Raw genomic sequence first — 18,431 nt, 5'->3', positions numbered from 1 at the left:
TACGGAATACTTTTACATGGCTAATTTCCCTCAAGCATTTAAACTATGATTTCAATTTCAGTGTTCACTGAGAAAGAGGTTAAGATGACCATGGTTTTTATCATCTCTTTTGGAATAAAGGTATTAGGAAATATTTCCCTAAGGGTACCTTGCTAATAAGTCACTGCTGACAAAGGTGGATTATCTCTATATTTAGCCACAAATGAAGTGGAGAAGAATAAGAGAGAATCTTCTGAATACCACAGATTTATACTTGGTAAACTGAAAATATCTTTTAAAATGTCATTCAACAGTAAGAGCACTGAGGGACTCCTCTGGTGGTCCAGTGGTTAAAACTCTGCACTTCCACTGCAGGGGTCCTAGGTTCAATCCCTGGCCAGGGAACTAGATCCCACATACCACAACTACGATTCAGAGGAGCAAAATTAATTAATTAAAAAAAAAAAAAAAGAATGAGAGCATTGAAAACATAGATAAACCTAACTTATAAATTTCTGACTGTATTAGTTACCTATTGCTACATAACAAATTACTCCATTATTATTTCATAGATTCTATATGAGAGGAACCCAGGCGCAGCTTAGCAGGACCCACCCTTCTGCCTAGGGTCTCTCAAAAGACTGTGATCAAGGTGTTGGCCAGGGTCACAGTCACCTCCAGATTTAATCTGTAAATTTAAAACAATCCCAGTGTTTTTTATGGGCTTCCCCAGTGGCTCAGCAGTAAAGAATCCACCTGCAATGCAGAAGACACAAGAGACTCTGCTTCCACCCCTGGGTTGGAAGATCCCCTGGAGGAGGAAATGGAAACCCACCCCAGTATTCTTGCCTGGAAAATTCCATGGACAGAGGGGCCTGGCGGGCTGCTGTCCATAGGGTTGCAAAGAGACGGACACGACTAACCCACTGAACACACAGCTTTTTTTAATCTTGAGACTTTTTTAATTGAACAAACTAACTCTCAAGTTCAAAGAGAAGAGAAAATACATAAAAAGAGCTCATAAACTTGGGGGGAGGGTGGGGAGAAGAATAATGAAGAAAGGTTTGCCCATGCAGATGGCAAAACATAAAATAAAATTGTAGTAATTACAATGGCATGGTATTATTCAGAAACAGCTAAATTAATATATGTGATGAATACTGAGCTTAGAACAGAATCATTTTTATATGGAAATGTTTATGATAAAGTGACATTTCACATCACAGAGGAAAGAATGAACTATTCAATAAATTGTAGGAGCATAACTGATAATCTATTTGAAAAAATAAATAAATAAGGTTAAATCTCTGTTGATATACCCCTGTATCAGGCTTCTTTATATTGCAAGTATTTGAAGACCTAACCCAAACTGCCTTATACAACAAAGGGTTCATTTAACTGGAAGACCCAGAAATAGAGCAGGCTGTAGGGTTGCTTTGATTTAGTGGCTCAGTAGTGACATGAAAGACACTGGGAGGTTTTGTTTAATTTGTTTTTTGTCTTCTTTTTCCATCTCTGGGTTTTAACTTCTGCAATGTCAGCTTCATTCTAAGGCTAAATGACCGCCCAAGGTTCAAACTTCAAATCTGCCTACCAGACTGCCCTTTTTGGAAAGAGGAATGCCCTTTATGGAAACTAAAAGGAGAAACTTCCTTTTCCAAAGTGCTTCCACAACCTCCCTTCCTGTCTCTTTGGCTCAAGCTGTTAGCCTGGCCTGTTTCCTAACATGCAATGATTTGACTTATGCCTGAACAGATAATTGGATTATCTGAATAAAGCAGTGTGAGAAGATGGATGGGCACTCTCTGTTTGGTATAAAATAGTAGGACCCCCTTTTAGAGCTATGTATGTTAGTCGCTCACTCATGTCCAACTCTTTGCAACCCCATGAACCGTAGCCCACCAGGCTCCTCTGTCCATGGAATTCTCCAGGCAAGAATACTGGAGTGGATTGCCATTTAGAGCTACGGATGGTGTCAGTTTCCACTATAATCACCCTAAATGCAAGAAATGCCTATTACACAAAAGAAGAAAGAAAGAAAGACTCAGTATCCACTAGGACAATGTATCAGAATAAATTCCAAATTCATCAAAGATCCAGCTGGTTAAAAAAAGACAAACAGGATGCTCTACACTCAAGGAAGCAGGGCAGAACTCCTCACACTATAAGGACAAGCTGCACACAGTGGTTTCCCTCCAAAGACTACAGGGTTAAAAGGGAAGAAAGTTAACTTCTCAGTAGGGGAACACAAGCTCAGCCAGGTGGTCAAGGATAACAACAGTGATCGGTCACATTGGTTGTATGTACTGTTGATATGATGTGATGAGAAGGGCACATTACTTTTGTGGTCTTCCTCCCCGAAACACAAAATCCTAGTCTCATTGTAAGGAAAACATCAGACAAATCCCACCTGAGGTCCATTATACAAAGCATCTGACCATTACTCCTCAAAACTGTCAAGATAATCATCAAAAACAAGTCTGAAAAACCGACACAGACCAGACTAGGCTAAGGAGACATAAGGGCTAAATGTAATGAGATATGGACATGGCCACCCACTCCAGTCTTCTTGCCTAGAGAATCCCCATGGACAGAGGAGCCTGGCAGACTACAGTCCATGCAGTCACAAAGAGTTGGACACAACTGAGCGACTAAGCACAAACACAGCATTCCAAATATACTGGGAGTTCTGGAACAGAAAAGGAACATTAGGTAAAAACTCGAAGAAATTTCAATGAAGTATATAGGCTTCAGTTAATAATGATACCAATATTGGCTCAATAATTGTGACAAATGTACCATGCTAATATGTTAATAGAAGGGGAGACTGGGTTTGGACTATATGAAAACTCTTTGTACTACCTTCACAACTTTTTTTGTAGATCTAAAACTATTCTAAAATTAGAAGTTTTGGGACTTCCCTGGTGGTCCAGTGGTTAAGACTCTACACTTCCACTGCAGGAGGTATGGGTTCAATCTTTGATTAGGGAACTAGGATCCTGCATGCTCTAAGGTACAGCCAAATAAAATAAAATAACATAAGAAAATTGCTTTTAAATAAATAAATAAAATTCGAAGTTTATTTTTAAATGTTTTAAACACATTAAAAACCTCCAGGATATGTTTTAGAAAAGAATATAAGAGAATATTTTCATAATCATGAGATAGAAAAAGATCTAACAAGCAAAATGCAAAATTCACAAAGCAGAAAGGAAAAACTGAACAGATATGACTACATAAGAACTAAACATTTGCATAAGAAAGACAATAACCAAAGTTAATAGATACCCAACAATGAAATGAAAGTATCTGCAACATATATATTAGATAAATGACTGATATCTAGAATACAAAGAGAAAAAGAAACTTAATTAGGAAAAGACAGTCTAAGTAGACAAATGGGGGAGGCAGCTCAAGTGACAAAATCACAGAAGAAATTCAAAGGATAAGTAAACACAAAAGGATGCTCAACCTCACCAATAATCAGGAAAATGCAAATAAAGCAAGAGCAGTGTTTTTAAGTCCTGGGGGAGGAAAGAAGAGGGGGGCGGGGAAAGACAGCAGTAGGAAGAGTATATGATTGATACTCAGAGAAACTTGTGTTTATCACCTTTAAAAGTGTGAGGTTAAAAAAGTACATAGCTGCTCAAGTAGGAAGAGTATATGATTGATACTCAGAGAAACTTGTGTTTATCACCTTTAAAAGTGTGAGGTTAAAAAAATACATAGCTACTCAAGACTTCCAGAAGCCCACAGTAGACAAGCTATAAACTGCAAAGCTGAATACAAAACTTAGGGAGGTAGAATGAAAATAATTGCTACCTTTGTTTAGGAAAATATCTTGATAAACTTCTTTGGGCTGGGAAGGTGGCACCCAAAGCCTTGCTCTAAAATAAGGCAATATACAAAGACAGCTAGAATCAGAACTGGAAATGCATGTAAATTTCAAATGTCTTTGGACTCTAGGAAGAGATTTAGTAGAGCACTAGACAGAAACAGAATTAGATTTGACTGCCGTATCACTGAAGGGTGTTCAGGAAGATACTAAATGGCCTCGAGGCTGGACATATTTTAAAATTTGCATTAAATTTCATCTTTCCTTAAAAATTAAGTGTTTCTATCAAGTGGCTAGTTAATATTTATTTTAAGCTTGAGGAATGGTTGTTTTTACAGAAAAAATACAGCTGTATACAGAAAATTTTAGGCTGTAAGCCTTAGTTGTCCACAGCTGGAGGAATCCTAACTTTTGGCACACGGCCATGTCCAGGCTCAACCACTTACCTAAGGGCACCAAATTCTAGCATGGTGCCTAGGACGAAATAAATAGCTTCATATGCTTTAACTTATAAAGTCATGGCAAGCATCAAATATGGATAGGATAATTAAACTTACTCCACAAGTACAAAAATATTAGCAGGAAAGGGTGCCCCTTCAAGCTTTAAGAGGAAATATTACTAGAAGAAAGTGCTTACATTTTATAATAGGGACTATAACAGGAACTCACGAATTCATGCAATCATACAAGTTGAAAATGCAAATAGACTTGATATTATAATCTTTATAGAATCTCTAATATTATCACAGACTATAGATCCATTATAAGCTTTTTGTTTTTTAAGGAAAAGGAAATTCCAGGCATACTCCAAATATTTTTCAAGTGTCATAATGAAGAATAGTCACTTTTTTCCCACAAAGCCCCATTTTACTCGTAAAGACTTCCTCTCCGTGATCATTACCATCATCCTTGTTATCATCAACACTTACTGAAAATCTGAAAATTCACTCGGTGCTAAGAGTTTTACATTAATTTTCTTTTTTAAGTGTGAGATCTTTTAAAAACGCAAGTGACTCTGGATGCTATTACCAGTTTACACAGCAGCAACAATTTTAAAGCAAGAGCCTTTGGGAATACAACACAGACTATAAACCCCGAGAACTGAAGGGAAGGTGGCATGAAAATGAAAAACAAAAAACAAACTTTCTGTCCTTCGTGATTTTGCTTAAAAAATGAGAACTGTACATATGGAGAATAAATCAACCCTGAGTATCCATTGGAAAGACGGATGCTGAAGTTGAAGTTCCAATACTTTGGCCACCTGATGCGAGGAGCCAACTCACTGGAAAAGATTCTGATGCTGGGAAAGATTGAAGGCAAAAGGAGAAGGGGGTGGCTGAGGATGAGACGGTTAGGTAGCATCAGTGACTCAGTGGACATGAATTTGAGCAAACTCCGGGAGATAGTGGAGGACAGAGAAGCCTGGTGTCCTACAGTCCATGGGGTCACAGAGTCAGACCCAACTTAGGGACTCAACAGCAACAATGTATGGATAATGCCGTAATGAACCCAAGATGTTCGCTATACTGTATTTTTAACTGACTCCTTTTTGTAACATGCTTCAAGGATAGTCAGCAGAGAACTGATTGAATACTTGGAAAGTGCAAAACACTTCCCTAAGTGCTGTGATTAAAATGTTTAATTAAAAGAGAACAGTCATCAATCGAGAAAACGTGGGAAATACAAAAAGTAGAAAACTAAGTAAAAGAAAATAGTATCAACAAGTATGCTTCTAAAGCATAACTGTCTTGAATGTTTTGATTAAACTTCTAATTAGAACTTGTGATTTTCAAGTAACATTATATCATAAGCATTTTTCATGTGCAGCACACGAGGCCTCCCTGTCCATCAACAACTCCCGGAGTTCACTCAAACTCACATCCATAGAATCAGTGATGCCATCCAGCCATCTCATCCTCTGTCGTCCCCTTCTCCTCCTGCCCCCAATCCCTCCCAGCATCAGAGTCTTTTCCAATGAGTCAACTCTTCGCATGAGGTGGCCAAAGTATTGGAGTTTCAGCTTTAGCATCATTCCTTCCAAAGAAATCCCAGGACTGATCTCCTTCAGAATGGACTGGTTGGATCTCCTTGCAGTCCAAGGGACTCTCAAGAGTCTTCTCCAACACCACAGTTCAAAAGCATCAATTCTTCAGCGCTCAGCTTTCTTCACAGTCCAACTCTCACATCCATACATGACCACTGGAAAAACCATAGCCTTGACTAGATGGACATTGTTGGCAAAGTAATGTCTCTGCTTTTCAATATGCTATCTAGGTTGGTCACAAATTTCCTGCCAAGGAGTAAATTTCATGGCTGCAATCACCATCTGCAGTGATTTTGGAGCCCCCAAAAAATAAAGTCTGACACTGTTTCCCCATCTATTTCCCATGAAATAATGGGACCAGATGCCATGATCTTCGTTTTCTGAATGTTGAGCTTTAAGCCAACTTTTTCACTCTCCACTTTCACTTTCATCAAGAGGCTTTTTAGTTCCTTTCACTTTCTGCCCTAAGAGTGGTGTCATCTGCATATCTGAGGTTATTGATATTTCTCCCGGCAGTCTTGATTCCAGCTTGTGCTTCTTCCAGTCCAGCATTCTCATGATGTACTCTGCATAGAAGTTAAATAAGCAGGGTGACAATATACAGCCTTGATGTACTCCTTTTCCTATTTGGAGCCAGTCTGTTGTTTCATGTCCAGTTCTAACTGTTGCTTCCTGAGCTGCATACAGATTTCTCAAGAGACAGGTCAGGTGGTCTGGTATTCCCATCTCTTTCAGAATTTTCCACAATTTATTGTGATCCACACAGTCAAAGGCTTTGACATAGTCAATAAAGCAGAAATAGATGTTTTTCTGGAACTCTCTTGCGTTTTCCATGATCCAGCGGATGTTGGCAATTTGATCTCTGGTTCCTCTGCCGTTTCTAAAACCAGCTTGAACATTTGGAAGTTTGCGGTTCATATATTGCTGAAGCCTGGCTTGGAGAATTTTGAGCATTATTTTGCTAGCATGTGAGATGAGTGCAATTGTGTGGTAGTTTGAGCATTCTTTGGCATTGCCTTTCTTTGGGATTGGAATGAAAACTGACCTTTTCCAGTCCTGTGGCCACTGCTGAGTTTTCCAAATTTGCTAGCATATTGAGTGCAGCACTTTCACAGCATCCTCTTTCAGGATTTGGAATAGCTCAACTGGAATTCCATCACCTCCACTAGCTTTATTCGTAGTGATGTTTTCTAAGGCCCACTTGACTTCACATTCCAGGATGTCTGGCTCTAGGTGAGTGATCACACCATCATGATTATCTTGGTCGTGAAGATCTTTTTTGTACAATTCTTCTGTGCATTCTTGCCACCTCTTCTTAATATCTTCCGCTTCTGTTAGGTCCATACCATTTCTGTCCTTTATCAAGCCCATCTTTGCATGACCAACCTAGACAGCATATTAAAAAGCAGAGACATTACTTTGCCAACAAAGGTTCGTCTCGTCAAGGCTATGGTTTTTCCAGTAGTCTGTATGGATGTGCGAGTTGGACTATAAAGAAAGCTAAGCGCCAAAGAATTGATGCTGTTGAACTGTGGTGTTGGAGAAGACTCTTGAGAGCCCCTTGGACAGCAAGGAGATCCAACCAGTTCATCCTAAAGGAAATCAGTCCTGAATATTCATTGGAAGGACTGATGCTGAGTTGAAACTCCAATACTTTGGCCACCTGATGCGAAGAACTGACTCATTTGAAAAGACCCTGATGCTGGGAAAGATTGAAGGTGGGAGCGGAAGGGGATGGCAGAGGATGAGATGGTTGGATGGCATCACTAACTCGATGGATGTGAGTTTGAGCAAACTCTGGGAGTTGGTGATGGACAGGGAAGCCTGGTGTGCTGCAGTACATGCGGTCACGAAGAGTTGGACACGACTGAGTGACTGAACTGAACTAACATATATAGAATGTGTCAGAACCAGGAATTCAAACCTAAGTTTGCTGGATGCAAAGTCCATGCTCTTTTCTCATCACCACTATGCGTTTTTAAAATTTTTTATTCTGTTTTATTTCAGATAGGATAAATTTTTCCTCATTACTCCACTTTTTCATCTTCTGCTTTTCTGTTATAGTATTTATTATTACAAATGAACTTTAGAATCATTTTGTCAAATCCTAGAAATCAAGTGAATAACAGTTAAAAAATTGGCAGAAGATCAAAATAGATATTTTCCCAAAGAAGATATATAGATATTAGGCCAAGGGATAGAGGAAAAGGTACTCAACAGAATTGATCATCAGGGAAATGCAAATTGAAACCACAATGAGATAAGACCTCACATTGATGAGAATGTCTATTATCAAAAAGATAGTGAATAACAAGTATTGGGGAGGATGGAGAGAAAAGGGAACCCTTGTATGCCACTAGTGGGAAATGTAAATTGGTGCAACCACTATGGAAAACAGTATGGAGGATTCTTGAAAAATTAAAAACAGAGCTCCCTTGTGATCCAGCCATTCCACTTCTGGGCATTTACCTGAAGAAAATGAAAAGACTAACTCAAAAAGATAAATGCAAACTCATATTCATTGCAGCATTATTTACAATAACCAAAACATGGAAGCAACAACCTAAGTGTCCATCAAGGCATGAATGGATAAAGAAGATGTAGATATAGATACAAATACAGATATAGATACATGATGAAAGTTAGCTAGACTTAATATGTTGTCGTTTCACAACATATACATATATTCAGTCATGAATACAGAATTATTATGTTGACATCTGAAACTGGCATAATACTGTCTGCCCTCCCCAACCCCTGGGCCATGGACCAGTACAGGCCTGTGGCCTGTTAGGAATTGGGCCACACAGGTGAGTGGCAGATGAACAAGCGAAGCTTCATCCATATTTATAGCTTCTCCTCATCACTGCATTACCACCTGAGCTCCTCCTCCTGTCAGATCAGTAGCAGCATTAGATTCTCATAGGAGCTCGAACCCACCATGAACCACACATGTGAGGGATCTAGGTTGTGCACTCCTTATGAGAATCATCTGAGGTGGAGCTGAGACAGTGATGCTAGCATCTGCAAATACAGATTACCATTAGCAGAGAGGTTTGGCTGCACAGAGATCATAATAAATCAATCGCCATAGACTCATATCAAAACCCTATCAGTGAGTGGCAAGTAACAATTAAGCTGCATCGGGCTTTGTGAGTGGCTTTGCAAGTGAGTGGATGCACTTCAGTTATATAGTTGCATCTGGTGGCAGGCTTTAAGTCAGAATCTGACACTTATTTTAGTCTGCACATGGGCCGCCCATTATTTTATTTACCACTTCCGTCCATACTTCTTTCCTGCATTGCATGCTCGTCTCAGTCACAGTCTTGGTAAGCCAACCCTAACCAAAATGAGTGAAAAACACATGTTGCTGGAGAGCTTCTTTGAAAAGGGGAAAAGATCCAATGATGAGACAGCAGGAGACTAAAACTACCAACAAAAAGAGAACTGCATTTAAAAGAAAATACCTGAGACAGTAGCATTGACATACAGACACCACCCTGTCTACAGTAGATAACCAGTGGGAAGCTGCTGTCTGACACAGGGAGCCTGGCCCGGTGCTTTGCGTTACCTAGAGGGGTGGGGCTGGGCTAGGGGGGAGACAACAGAGGGAGGGGTATGTATGTACTTATGGCTGATTCGAGTTGTACAGCAGAAACCAACATACCTTTGTAGAGCAATTATCCTCCAATATTAAAAAATAAATAAATAAAAGAAAATACCAAGAGTCCTACTTAATTTAGGGGTTTATTGCAACAGGTGATTCATATTCTCAGAGCCACTTTGTATAATATGTGGTGACTGGCTATCCAACAAAGCCACAGAAACCTTCAAAACTGCTTCAGCACATGGAGACCAAGTACTCTGCATTAAAAGACAAGCCTTTGGAGTTTTTCAAGAGAAAAAAAAAACACCAACACCAAGAATAGAAGCAACTATTGAAGGCCACCACTTCATCAAACGTGCTCTCACTGAGCATCATTCTTAGTGGCTAACTGCATTGCTAAAGCTAAGAAGCCCTTTACCATTGGTAAAGAGTTGATCCTGCCTGCCCTAAGGACACTTGTCATGCACTTTTAGGAGAGGCTGCAGTTCAAAAGGTGGCATGTGTTCCTCTTTCAGCTAGCATCATAACTAGACAAACTGATGAAATAGCAGAGGATATTAAGGCATGATTGTTAGTGAGAATTAATGAGTCACTGTCCAGGTTGACACGTCTACCAGTATTGACAGCAAGGCAACAATGTTTGCTTTTTGTGCAATATGTTTTCAGGAGGATGTGCACGAGGATATGTTAGTGCACTTTCGTCACCAACCAACACCACAGCCGCACAACTATTCAAGTCTTTGAATGATTACATATCAGGAAAACTGAATCGGTCATTTTGTGTCAGAATATACTCAAACAGAGTGGCTGACATGACTGGACAGCTTTCTGGTTTCACTCCTCAGGTCAAAGAGATCACTCTGAATGTGAGTCTACGCACTGTATCATCCATAGAGAAATGCTGCTGCTACTGCTGCTAAGTCGCTTCAGTCGTGTCTGACTCTGTGTGACCCCATAGACGACAGCCCACCAGGCTCCGACGTCCTTGGGATTCTCCAGGCAAGAACACTGGAGTGGGTTGCCATTTCCTGCTCCAATGCATGAAAGTGAAAAGTGAAAGTGAAGTTGCTCAGTCATGTCTGACTGTTAGAGACCCCATGGACTGGAGTCTACCAGGCTCCTCCGTCCATGGGATTTTCCAGGCAAGAGTACCGGAGTGGGTTACCATTGCCTTCTCCATCTACCAAACTAAAAAGTTTTCCCACTCTCTTATCTAAGGAAGTTTAGATCTAAAATATCTAGCCAAACCCATCTAGGTGCTTGCCCCTAAAAAAAAATTTATTTCATGTACATTAGTCAGATTTGCTACAATAACAAACTTGAAATCTTTATAGCTCCTCTTCCAAAAACAAGCATTTATTTACTATTCATGGTATCTGTCAGTGACTGCAACTCTATTCTATGGATCTTCTTATTCTGGGGACCAGGCTAAAGAAGTACTTTTTCCCATGGTATCAGGAAAAAGAAACTAACATAGGTCACTTCCTCTCATCTGACATTGACCCAAGTCATGTGACAGACTCAGAAAATGGGCTGGGAAAGTAAACTTTATTTGCTCTATTATAGAGAAGAGAATAGCTGGAAACATTAACACAATTTATCACAAGGTAAGAAGAGTCACCCTCCTTAAAATTAACTGTAGGGACTTTCCAAGTGGTGCAGTGGCTAAGACTCTAAGCTCCCAAAGCAGGGGGCCCGGGTTCGATCTCTGGTCAGGGAACTAGATTCAGCATGCTGCAACTAAGACCTGGTACAACCAAATAAAGAAATATAAAAAAATTAAAAATTAAAGTAACTGTAGCTTTATCCCTTCCCTTATACTATAATCATGGTTAAGATGGGGGTTTGTAGTGGTTCTGGAGGTTATCAATTGTGAATGTGGGAGGGTACCTAACAGAAAATCTAAAGAGATTTTCTTTTTTTTGTCCCATATTTCGTTATTTATTTGGCTGTGTCAGGTCTCAGCTGTGGCATGGGGATCTTATATTTGCACAAACAGGCTTCTTTCTAGTTGTGGCATGCAGGCTTTATTGCTGCATGCCTGTGGGATCTTAATCCCCTGATCAGGGATTGAACCCATGTCTCCTGCATTGGAAGGCAGATTCTTGGCCACTGGACCATGAGGGAAGTCCCTAAAGAGCTTTCTTAACGGGCATGACGTCCCTCTCTCAACCTCCACTACCATTTTGACTTGTCCTCAGGGGTAAGGGCAAGTATGTACATTTTGCAAAGAATCCTCAAGTGATTTTGATACTCAAGTGATTATCAAAAATCACTTGGAAAATCCTCAAGTGATTTTCCAAGTGGTGCAGTGGCTAAGACTCCAGGCTCCCAAAGCAGGGGGCCCGTTTGATCCCTGGTCAGGGAACTAGATTCCACATGCTGCAACTAAGACCTGGGGCAAACAAATAAAGAAATATAAAAAAATTAAAAATAAAAGTAACCATAGCTTTTTCCCTACCCTCAACCCTTTTGAGAATCACTGGGAAATGGTGTTAGGGGGAATGCTCCTGTCAGATTTCATCCATGACATTCCTGCCACTCTAAGTATGAGTCCAATTCTCCATGTTGCAATGAACACACAACAGACACGAAGAAGCAAAAACATCTGCCTCAGATATCTGGCCAGGACTCTCCTGCCAAGGCAAGGTTGTGTTTTGTTTTGTTTCTTTTATTGAAAGGCTTACAGTGATTTGCTACTTTAAAGAAACTATTGGTGAAATTTCTGGGAGAATATATTTTGAAAGCATTCAACCAAGAAGAGTAAAACATCATTTTAGATTGGGCTGATTGGTCAACGTGGATGTACTTACCAGAAGTGCCACATGCAAAGTGCTGGCTCAAGCAGTTGGGTGTCTAACTGGGTTGAATAAGACAAATCAGGCTGCAACACTGGCCCTCATTAAAGAAAGAGAAGATGCCAAAAACCGCTTGACATAAATACAGGAAGGAAATTAAAGACTGCTTGAGACAGGAATGCACGTTTAGATCTGTTGTGAGTGTCCTGCTTGTGTACCCACAACTGTTGCCCCAAGAAGGACTGGAATGACTATTCCCTTCCTCAAGACCTTGAGATCTGCTCTGTTAAAAGAAATGTCAACATTTTTTTTAATGCTTCACTCTGTTCTGAATGTTGGAAATTGCTGGTGGGAAATGTTACAATTAAAATGTGTTCCATAGTTTCGACTAGAAAAGGAGAATCTTGGAATTGTAGACATGAGACAACCTCCCTCAACAATCAAAGCCAAATCGTGCATGACTATAACAGGCTGGAACATCAGCTTGGTAATCAACCATGCCTATTTGAGCAAGGCATCTCCACTAAAGTCTTACTTGATTTGTGCAAAGAGAATACCCGAGATGTATTAAATAATTGTCTGACCTGAGCTAATACAATAGAATCACGACCTCAGCCAATTTCCAGAGCTGAATCCACAGATCTACAACATCTTGCTTAACGGGGAAACTAGGTACCATATGATGATAGCTAAAGTTCATTCTTTGACTATTCCTCCTGGATATTCTTTTTTTTTAATTTTTTTATTATTATTTTTTACTTTACAATATTGTATTGGTTTTGCCATACATCAACATGCATCCGCTACTGGTGTATACATGTTCCCCATCCTGAACCCCACTCCTGGATATTCTTAATGGCCATTTAGTAGGATAACTGTGTCTGGAATGAGAGAAATAATTAAAGCCTTTTGGGAAACATTTAGATACTTGCTTTGAGCTAACAGTAATTTCTGGCACACAGAAATCCATTGAAACCTACCTGTCAGAATGGACATACCTAGGTCAGGAAAAAAATGAAATTTGATCCAGTCAAACTCTAAACTTTGTGGATTTTCCCCCAGTTCTTGTGTTGAACAGAGTATTCTCAACAACTGGTAAAAATTCCCAGACTTTTTTCCCTGACTATTATGGTTAAAGAACCAAATGGAAGACACTGGTTTCCCCCTCTTTTTTAAATAAAAAATCAAATGCTATAGCCCTGGGGGAATTTCAGATATTAAGGCCACTGTTTGTGTCCTACCCAGCAGCTGTTTTCACTCGCTCAACACAATGTCTTTTTTATTTTAAAGTTGTAAGACAACTCTGTGCCTCAAGGAGACCGAACCCCTCCCAGGTACACGAGGGTGAATCTTAATTAGACTAAGTAAGCCCAAATTTAATTCCATTCTCCTTGAATTAATTGGCTTAGGAATGGCAATATGATGCCATTCTGGCCAATGATATGTGAGGGAAAGCCTACTGGCGGGGGGGCAGTGGGGGCTGAAAGTTTCCCAAAATGTTCTTGAAAAATGACAATAGATTACAGCTAGCATGATCACGTGGATTCTAGTTTCAAGTGCTATCAACTTATGTATGGGGCAAAATACTACCGCCTAAGGCACTAGTATATAGCTCTGAAGCTAGGAAATAGTCTTTTCTATGGATACGTTCTAATTAGGAAATAAACCAGAAGCACTCTGCTTTCATCTGACAAAAACCAGTAGTGGTTGTAACAGGGCACCCTAGTAGCAAGGACGAGATTGTCAATGAGTTCCTTCTGGATCTCTGGACCTGCCTGAGTTCCTATCATTTCTGATGCTAGATTCTTTCGTTTTTGTTTGGATTCTGCGGCTACCCCACAACCCTCTGATAAATTCCTTTCTTTGCTTAGAGTTCTTTTCTGTTGCTTGCAAAGAGCCCTAACAGATATGTGTGTATGTGTGATAGTCACTCAGTCAAGTCCAACTCTTTGGGACCCCACGGACTGTAGTCCGCCAGGCTCCTCTGTCCTTGGGATTCTCCAGGAAAGAACACTGGAGTGGATTGCCATTCCCTTCTCCACCCAGCAGATATACCTTCCTATAAAAATAAAAAACATATTTCTTTCACAAGTGCTTTTGTTTTGCAGTCAGTTCTATATTTATGAATGTTATTTTATATGTTTATTTAGTTTGTTGTATGACAGCAGTTTTTTCTGCTACTAATTCCCAATTTTTTAATGCCTTAGTTTTGATGAATTTCTCAATAAAATAGAGCCCATCTTTGATAAATTTTTCAGACAAGACATATAGATAGTCTAATTCTGATATCTTTACACCTGAGAATGCCATTCTTTTGACATTACTCATAAATGACAGCATTCTCACCCTCAAGTTTCTATGGATATTGTTTTATTCTATAGTATTTAGTACTGCATAGAGATCTGGGGCCAATCTGATATTTTTCCACTGAAAATACCATATTTATATGCTTAAATACTTGCAAGTTTTCTCATAGTATAATTATTTCTGTATCTTCGTTGTTTTTACTGTCTGAATTTCTACAAAGTCGTCTAAATTCTTGAAGTTGCTTTGACAGGAAATCAATTTAAATTAGTTATATGGGTCAGAGTTCAGTTGTAGACAACTGAATTCACTTTAGCTGGTAAAAGCAGAGATTTCCTAAGGAGCCTTAGTTTACTACAAGGTGATTGAAAGGCTCGTAGTAACAAGATGGACCTGAAACTACGACTAAAATCTCCCACAGCAAGATTCTGCCGCTGCCCCTGCACCACCTCCAACAGATACAGACATGCTGGGACTAAAGTTGGTGGTCTAGTGGTTCAGAATCCGCCTTCCAGTGCAGGGGGAATGGGTTCAATCCCTGGTGGGGGAACTGAGATGTCACACACCGCAGGGCCACTAAGCCCATGTGCCACAACTAGAGAAGCCCATGCACCACACTGAAGAGCCAATACAGCCAAAAAAAAAGAGACCATGCTGCCTCTGCCACGGTCACCAGAGCAACCAGACCAGCGAGTTCCTGCCACCAACAATGACTGACGAGACATCAGGGCTTCTGAGGAAGCTGCTGCAAAAGCACCAAAATAGCTCTGCCGCTGTGCTGCTGGAATGGCCTCTCCATAGCGCTCATAACCGCCTTCCAAGTCCTGTTAAGATGCATCTATCTGATATATGCTACATCATATGCAGAAATTCTCACTGCAAAGGCACCTGGGTAATGCAGACTTAATTTTCCAGCCTCTGGTACACAGAGTCATGTTAATATGGGGCTGGACTCTTACCAACTGAGCCAATTTGCAGTCATCTGCCACACTAATGAACAGAAAGGGGCTTCCCCCATGGCTCAGTGGTAAAGAATCCACCTGTAATGCAGGAGAGATGAGAGACACGGGTTTGATCCCTGGATCAGGATGATCTCCTGGAGGAGGAAATGGCAGCCCACTCCAGTTTTATTGCCTGGGAAATGCCATGGATAGTGAAGCCTGGTGGGCTACTCATAAAGAGCTGGACACAGCTGAGTGGCTCTACATGCACTCACGCAATGAACAGAATGAAGGAAATTTATTGACAATGTACTTGGGAAGTTGAGAGGTAGAGTTGACTCTAGACATGACAGGAACGAGGAGTTCAAACCATATCACCAGCCACTTCTCTCTCTCTCTCCCTGTTCTTCAGTTCTGATTTTATTCATCCAACAAACATTTATTGAGCACCTACTACATGCCAGACACTGTTAACAGTGCTGGGGGCGCCACAGTGAGCAAAATACACACAGGTCTTTGTCTTCTTTGGGGCTTATTTTCTTCTCTGTTAACTTTGTCCTCTGGCAAGTTCTCTGATAATGGCATCAAAAATGATCCCCAGGAGCTGCAAGTTTATAGGTCTCTTGAGATTACACAAGGAGAAAGGATTTTATCCACCCCAAAACCCAAATAAATTTCACCAAAAAAAATGATTCTAATTGGCTTTAATATGCGATGCACCACAGACCAATCAGAGTATGGAGAGACATGTATCATATGCCCACCAGATGTTGGTCAGGCTGTTCCCAAACTGAAAAGGTATGTTCCACCCCTAAGCTTACCCAGTGTACTACACACACACACACACATACATACTCAATTTTATTTTTGTACATTCATTTTAAGGAGATCCTTCCAATGACAATACAGATTCCTCTTCCACAAATGAAATACACATATCCTTCCCCTCACCGAAAGAAGAGATCCCCAAACTCATGTAGTTACCACTTCATGGTTTAAAGTACAGGGTTTCAGGTCCAGATATGACTCACTATCTAGCAACCTATGGATAAATTATTAAAAGAAATATAACTACCCACAACATATTCAAAATTTCAATACCTGAGGGGAAACAGAAAGCTACCACAAGAATTCTTCCTTGAAAATGGGAGGGCTTCCCCAGTGGTTCAGTGGTAAAGAATTTGCCCATCAATACAGACACAGGTTTGATCCCTGCTCTGGGAAGGTCCCACATGCCACAGAACAACTAAGCTCATGAAGCACAGCTACTAAGCCTGTGGTCTAGAGCCTAGGAGCCACAACTATTGAGCCCACATGCACCAACTACTGAAGCCCGCAGGCCCTAGAGTCTGTGCCCCATGAAGAGAGACACCACTGCAATGAGAAGCCCTGTGCATTGCAAAGAAAAGTAGCCCCGCTTCACTGCAGTCAGAGAAAGCCTGCACAGCAACAGAGACCCAGCACAGCCAAAAATACATACATTAATTTAAAAAATAAAAAAAAAAAGAAAAGGAAATAGGAAACCAGTCTCTGACCAGGATAGGTTCCAGCAGGTTTCTATCCTGCTGGAAGAAAGAGCAAACTCTCAGCCCTGACAGCAGAATCCTCTAAGTCATCAGCTCTGGATGAGTAACCAAAGCCAGAGATCTGGCAGGATCATGACTCCCAGCCTTATCACTTTTTCTCATTGCCACAGACTTTGATGTTCTGCCCATCTCCAAAGTCCTAGGTTTCACTGTATTCCTCCAGCTTCTGTTCCTAAATGTGACCCAGCATTCCAGCACTCATAATCCTCTGAATTGCATCCAGAGGCTGTCTCAGTGGTGGAATGATCCTTAACTTTGTTGAGCAGAGAAGGAACAGAAGGAGGTGCCTGGGTGAAGCCCAGCAGAGCCCCCTTCTACATTTGCCATTTCCATTTTGCAATGTACTTCCCACCTCCCTGTCTTCACTCTCACTAACTTTAGCTTTAGGTTCGAGTAGAGAATACCATTCTTGTAGCTGTTGTTCAGTTGTTCAGTTGCGTCTGACTCTCTACGACCCCACCTACAGCAGGACACCAGGCTTCCCGGTCCTTTCCTATCTCCCAGAGTTGGCTCAAACTCATGTCCATTGAGGCAGTGATGCCATCCAACCATCTCATTGTCTGTCATCCCCTTCTCCTCCTGTCCTCAATCTTTCCTAACATCTGGATCTTTTCCAATGAATGGGCTCTTCACCTCAGGTGGCCAACACATTGGAGCTTAGACTTTTCCAAATGCATGTGGTTAGCTAACTCTAGGGTATCTTGGATGGCTAGTTATAGGCAGGAAGGGCCTATCTGTAAATCTATACGCTCTTCCCCTCCACTTGCTGTTTAAGCTAGAGGCTGCATTTTTAAACAACTTTATTGAGATATTTCCATGCCATATTATTCACCCATTTAAAGTGTACAGATTAATAGCTTTTAGTATCCTCAAACAGTTGTACATCTATCACTGTAATACATTTTAGAACATTTTCATTACCCCCAGAAAGAAGCCCCACTCCCCCACCTCCCAGGCTTCCCATCCCTCCCAGCCCCTGGAAACTACCAACCTATTTTCTGCCTCTATAGATTTCCTTGTTCTGGACATTTCGTATACAAATGGAATCATACACTATGTGGTCTTTTGCGACAGCCTTTTTTCACTTAGCATAAGGTTTTCACGGCTCATTGATATTTCGAGCATGTATTAGTACTTAATTCATTTTAGTGCTGAGTACTATTTCACTGCGTGCACATACCACACTTTGTTTATCCATTCATCAGTTGATGGACTTTTGGATTGTTTCCACCTCTTGGCTATTAAGAATAATGTTGCTATAAACATTCTTGTACAATTTTTATGTGAACATATGTTTTCATTTCTTTTAGAGTATCTAGGAATGGAATTTCTGGAGC

At 40.6% G+C, this 18,431-nt stretch overlaps 1 non-coding gene across 1 annotated transcript; it reads left to right on the top strand.

The window, feature by feature from the left end:
• The first annotated feature begins 310 nt into the window (after nt 1-310).
• Nucleotides 311-384, top strand: TRNAG-UCC (transfer RNA glycine (anticodon UCC)). Its single transcript has one exon. It is a non-coding gene; the product is annotated as a tRNA-Gly (tRNA).
• Nucleotides 385-18,431: the final 18,047 nt, after the last annotated feature.

Source organism: Bos taurus, chromosome 14 (assembly GCF_002263795.3).
Source record: "Bos taurus isolate L1 Dominette 01449 registration number 42190680 breed Hereford chromosome 14, ARS-UCD2.0, whole genome shotgun sequence".
Taxonomy (NCBI): Eukaryota; Metazoa; Chordata; class Mammalia; order Artiodactyla; family Bovidae; genus Bos; species Bos taurus.
The sequence above is the reverse complement of the archived record's forward strand: the minus strand, read 5'-3'. Positions and strand labels throughout refer to the sequence as shown.